This window comes from Sminthopsis crassicaudata, chromosome 2 (genome assembly GCF_048593235.1).
Source record: "Sminthopsis crassicaudata isolate SCR6 chromosome 2, ASM4859323v1, whole genome shotgun sequence".
Lineage (NCBI taxonomy): Eukaryota > Metazoa > Chordata > Mammalia > Dasyuromorphia > Dasyuridae > Sminthopsis > Sminthopsis crassicaudata.
This window is the reverse complement of record NC_133618.1, coordinates 220,131,540-220,137,602: the sequence shown is the minus strand read 5'-3', so window position 1 is coordinate 220,137,602 and position 6,063 is coordinate 220,131,540. Positions and strand designations below refer to the sequence as shown.

The 6,063-nt window shown below is 33.6% G+C and overlaps 1 pseudogene; it reads right to left on the bottom strand.

Annotated features, from left to right (window-relative positions):
• Nucleotides 1–901: 901 nt before the first annotated feature.
• Nucleotides 902–2,097, bottom strand: LOC141553362 (proline-rich protein 11-like; annotated as a pseudogene).
• Nucleotides 2,098–6,063: the final 3,966 nt, after the last annotated feature.

The following is a 6,063-nucleotide window of genomic DNA, read 5'->3' as shown; positions in this document are numbered from 1 at the left end:
GGAGCCTATATTTGTCTCATATTATAGCTTTTCTTAGAGAGGAAAGCTTACTGACTTTTTATAACCTTGTACTTTCTACCCCTGCTGTCCTTATTGATCCATTGACTGCTATCTTCATTCTTATAGTAGCAAATATGTTTCTTGAACAATCCTAGAACTGGTTTTGTGTTTAATCACAGCTCCCACTGCTCTATGGCTAGAAGTAGAGGAGAGAGAGTCCACTTTAGAGCTCATGCAGCCCTAGGGAAGAGTCATAATAGAAGCATGTACTTATTGATGTTGTCCATGAAAGTTGCCTTTGATTTCTTGAATATGGAATATAAAAAGTAAGTGGCTGTTAGAACATGATGGTAAGCTAAAAATGACTATGTAAGACAGTGGAAGAAGGGTGTTGTACCTTTTAAGGCCATTAAGCTTCTATCTCTTATTTTTTTAGATAAAGATAGGGCTGTAACCTCAATTATCTCTTTATTTGTTGGGGAGCAAATGTAGAAATTACAAATTCTTAAAGAATGGATCTAAGGTGGTAAAGCATCAGCTCTGAAGTCAGGAGGACCTGAGTTCAAATCAAAAAAAGAATGGGATCTAAGTCAGTCACTCAAAATACCCTACCATGATAAATTAGAGAAAGGATATGATAGATATTTAATTAAGCTTGATCATCCAGATAACCAATGACAAAAAAACAAACAAACTAATATCTTATTTGGACATATTTACTAAATAAAAAATGGATAATATTTAGATATATAGATATATATATATACATATATATATTTTTTTTTTTTTTGCTGTGTAGACACATAATGGGTGAATTGATCTCTGAAATCCTTAAAAATGACATTTTAGCACATCTATTGAATATTTTATTTTCAAACATGATCCATCATTGACATTAATTTCACTCATCAAAGCTGTTTGAAGAAAGTAATGGAGCTCAGGATAGGCTTTTTGGATGAATCAGATGAAACTTCTGCTTCAAGGCCTTGGTTATTATCAGGGTGAATCCCATTTCAGGTTCTTATTTTCTTTATTAATGAAAAGGGTTTCTCCTGAGCTTCTGTGTTGACTTTTCTAATAAGTCTCTCAGATCCATTTGGCCTTTTCTGGAAGTGACTATCACACTTGTGATATGTGACATGCACTGAAGTTTCAGGGAGAAACTCTGAAGATGAGAAACCCTAACCAGGGGCTTTCTTTTCCTCACTGAAGGCAGAATCTTACTTCTATCAGTAGAACCCTGTGTCTTCTTTAACTTTAGATTGAGCAGATCTTTAACAGTTATATGCATGGGAAAATCTTGTGCTTTATTGGTACAGCCTGAAATGTTTTGATATGATGGGCTTTTTTGAGCAAGAAAAGTGTTGAGTAGAGTGGAAGAGGCAGAGGTGATGGAAGTAGTGGAAAGGATAGAGGAAGAGGGGGAGGAAAAGGAGGAGGAGGAAAGCAGGAAGGAGAGAAACAGGCTGCAGTATCACATGTGGGAATATGGATATCTGGTTTGAGCTTGAGCAAAGTCCTTTGGAATTGAGCCCTTAAGCAACATGTTTTATGCTAATTCTGGCAAAAGGAACACTATGAGGTAGGGATTTGAGAGAACTTCAGTGCTTCCTGGAGCTTGTAGAATTCATTTTTAAGCCTGTCAACCTGCTGTCTGATCAGGCTGAGTTCCTGGAAGTAGATACGGGATGGAAATAGACAGTCTGTCGACATCCTTAGATTCTGTGTAATATTGCTCTGGCAATACCAAGAGAAAGGCCATACCGTCTTTGTTGGGAATTTCATTGGATTCTTCATGCTGGAGAATGTGATGCTCCAGACTTATGTTCATTAACTGGCCACAACCTGTATCTGTGGGAGGAGCATCTATCATCCTTTCAGGTGGAGATAGAATTGACAATAAAGAAATAGAAGAAGGAAGGGAAGGAGGAAAAAGAGATGGAATTAAATCACAGTGACTAGCTTTTCCTTTTTTGAATAATATCTCGACTCTGGCTCTCAAATTCCTTCTTCTCTGGTATTTGTGCTTGGTCATTTTTTAGTATAAGAACTCTGGGAGATAAATAGTGTGAGTAATGTCTTCTTTGGTTGAAGCATCTAGGAGAATTCAAAATTAAATCCTTGGCATGAACTGGTCAATCAGAGCCATTATCTCTATTTAATGAACCTCCTGGTAATTGTTAAACAATTGTTAAACAATAACTGGCAAATCATTGTCCCCATACCTGGAATGCATTTCTTCATCTTGGCCTGGTAGAGTTCCTTATTATCTTATAAAGTCTGCTCAAGTGTCACCTTCTGTGTGAAACCCTCCCTGTTCCCCCAGATGCTAATGACCTTTCTGTTCTCCAAACATTTAGCAAATATTCATGCATATGTTTATGTTCTCTTTCTATACATATGTGCATATTCTCTATACTCACATATAGGAACTTATAAATATATATGATATATACTTATAAGTATTATATATACATTTGTGTACATGTTTCTTCCATTAGAAGATTAGCTCTTAAAGAACGGGATTTTTTTTTCATTTTTGTCTTTGTATCTCCTGGTCCTAGCATAGTAGTCTAAATGCTTGTGGATGAATCTATTGATTAATTTATATTCCCATGTATTTTTCCCTGATCATATGATTGTGTTCTGTCCTGGATGTTACATATTCCAAAGTATGTTTATAAGCTGTAGATTGTCCAGAGAAAGAGCAGTCAGGATGATAAAGTGCATTGAGATCATGTCTTATGAGGATTGGCTGAGTACACAGGGGAATTTAACTGAGTGAAGAAAATACTTTGGGGAAAAGGGATATGATATCTATCTTCAAATATTTGAAAGGATATTATATGGAAGGAAGTTTAGATTTATACTGTGTAGACTTAAAAGTTAGAACTATGAATCATGGGTGAAAGTTATAGAGAAATATATTTAGGCTCAATGAAAGAAAAAATAATTAAAGCTTAAAAAAATAAAAAAGACCCCAGGAAGTATTCACCAGAAGAATTCTAAAAAAATCCTAGATACCTCTAGGGTAAATTGAAGAATGAGTCCTTATTCAAGTCAGATATTTATTAAATGGCTTTTAAGGATTTATCTGGATTTGAGATTATGTAACTCTGAATAAAGTATTAATGGTTACTCTAAATAGTTACTCTAATATATGACTTAAGCTATATTGTTAAGTCTTGGATAATAAAGATATTTAAGACCTGCGTCTCACCCCTGAGAAGCTAACATTTTAGTATGAAAAATGGAAGGAACATACATTACTATGATACAAATTATAATAAAAGGGCAAGATAAATAATACAAGAAACCAGAAAAGAGGGCATTCATTTTAAGGTAAAGGCATCAGGACAGGCTTCATGGAGAAGGGAGCATCTGAGTAGGACCTTGAAGGATTGGAAGGGTGTAAGATTAAATCCTACAGCATTTATGTTTATAAAAGTGGTATGAAAGGTCATATAGAAGTCTATATTTCTCCCATATATTTTAGCAAAGATATGAATTAGAGAACCAGCTAAGAATTGATTAAGGAAAAACAACAATAACCACAAGCTCCCTCATCCAGCCAGGGATACAGGGATCCAGCCAGCCAGAAGTCTGTAGGACCCCTCTGCCAGGGAAGCCAGAAGGCATGCAGATAAATAAGTAAGAAGCTTGCCAATTATCTGTTCAGAAATGTTCCAGGAACATTTGAAACCTGCAGTGATCTGTTCCAGGAGCAAGAGGAAATAGGGAGTTGAGGAGGTGGTAACCAGGAAGCCTGGGCTGTTCAGATGGATAATAATGTCATGAAGACCATAGTATTACAACCTTGGTGCTTCTGAGTATAGGTGGTAGGAAAGGTAGAATTCAGTCAGAAGCCCAGGAAATTAAGATCAGAGTCAAATGGGAACTGATCAATCCATTCATCCAGTCTTAAGGAATAACTAGAATGGACAAGGGGAAGCCAGAAAAATTATGATACCAAGAAATAATAAAATGAAATATAAAGAATGAAAAAATGGAAGAGAATCTGAGACATTTCATAAGAAAAAAACAACAGATCTAGAGAACAGATCAAGAAGAAAAAATATAAGAATAGTGAACTACCTGAAAGCTCCAATCAAAAAAAGAATCTTGATAAAATCCTAACAGAAATAATTAAAGAAAATTGTCCTGAAGTGTTGGAACAAGAGGGGAAAGTGGAAATAGAAAAAAATCCATTGATCATCACCTGAAAGCAATCCTTCAAGGAAACATCATCATCAATTTCCAAAATTACCAGATGAAAGGAAAAAAAATTGTAAGCAACAACAAAAAATCAATTCAAGTATGGATGAGTCACAATTAGAAACATATAAGACCTAACAATGGCTATATAAAAAAGATTGCAGATCTTAGAACACTATATAGAACAGCAAAAGGATTAAGGTTTCATCCAAAACCCCCCTAAGATTTGCATCTTGAAAAGTTAACCATAATTCTGAACAACAAAATAGGTAGTCAATGAATTTTCAGATTTTCAGTATTTTTTTTTGCCAGAAAACCTGAACTTAATAGAACATTAAACATATAAGATGGAAATATAGGGTTTATATCAAAGATTAATTTCAAGGGTCTCAATAAGAATAAATTGTTTATGTTTTATATGTGGAAATGTAAATCATATATCTAAGATTATTAGTAATAGGGTAGTTTGAAAGAAAGTTTGGGGGTAGAGCTGAGTGTGATGTAATTCTAAAAAGCAAAAATGTGTTGGAAAAGGTAAAAAGAGTAATTATGTTATATGAATGAAGTGTAAGAGCAGGAACTGACACAGGAATTACACAGAGGAGGAAGGCTGATAGTTCTGGAATCCTACTCACATCAGGAATGAATTAAAGAGGGGAAATTATCTATCTATCTATCTATCTATCTATCTATCATCTCTCTATCTCTATCTCTATCTATATCTACATATATAGATATGTGCATTCTATATCTAGAAGGGTATAACAGTCTTCTGAATTTATAAAGCAACAAGAGGGAGGGAATAGGATGAGGATACAGAAGGGTGTATAGTTTAATGGGAATGGAATAAATAGGAAAGGAAAGCATGAGGGAAAGGAAAAGGGAAGGATTCTTATAAGGGGAGTTAGGTTAAGTAATAACAAGGCAAGGTAGTTGATAGAAGTAAAGCAGGTGAGTAAGTAGGGATAAAAAAAAGTTATACACAAACATAAAAATAATAATCAAAAGTAGAATTTATTAGGAAAAAGAAGCAGGGCTAATAATCATTGATTTCAGACAAAGTTAAAGACAAAATAGAGTTGATCAAAATAGAAAAATAAGGAAATTACACTATATTACAGCCATAATAATTAATTCTTGTTTAGACTATTTAAAATAACTAGATAGTATAATGTTGGGATATTGTTGTAGTATAGGAAATGATGGGTTTAGAAAAATATGAAAAGACTTGAACTTATGAAGGATGATATAATCTACATTCAGAGAAACAAAAAACAAACAAGTATAGGATGGCCTTATATAAATGTATATGAGTATGTTTATATGAGTATATGCATGTAGGATTATATATATATGTGAATGTATGTGTATATGTTTATGTATATATAAATTTAGCTGCACTTAATTGTAGCCTTCTTTGGGGAAATGAGGGACTATAGAAAAGGGGGAAAATACAGTAAAAAGTTCACAGCAGAGAACAGAAAAAGACAAGGAAGACAAAGGCATGTAGACAAAGAAGAAATGGACAACTTTGAATACAATATGTATTATTTATTACATAGGCTTCCTAGCAATGGATATTTATTGTCTCATATTTTGAATCCTGTCATGTTTTTATGTGCAATTTTTTTCTTTTTCTTTTTTTTTTTAGATTTTGAAATTAAAAAAAAAAAAAGAAAATTCATTAATTCTGAGTCTATTCTCCCAAAGAACCAAGATAATATCCCCAGATTATGAAGGGTGGGAAAATGCTTATACTTCTTCATGTCTTTGTAATATATATGATTCTGTAAAAGATAATTGATAATTAATAATGGAAATTGGGCACTAACACCAGACTTAGGATAT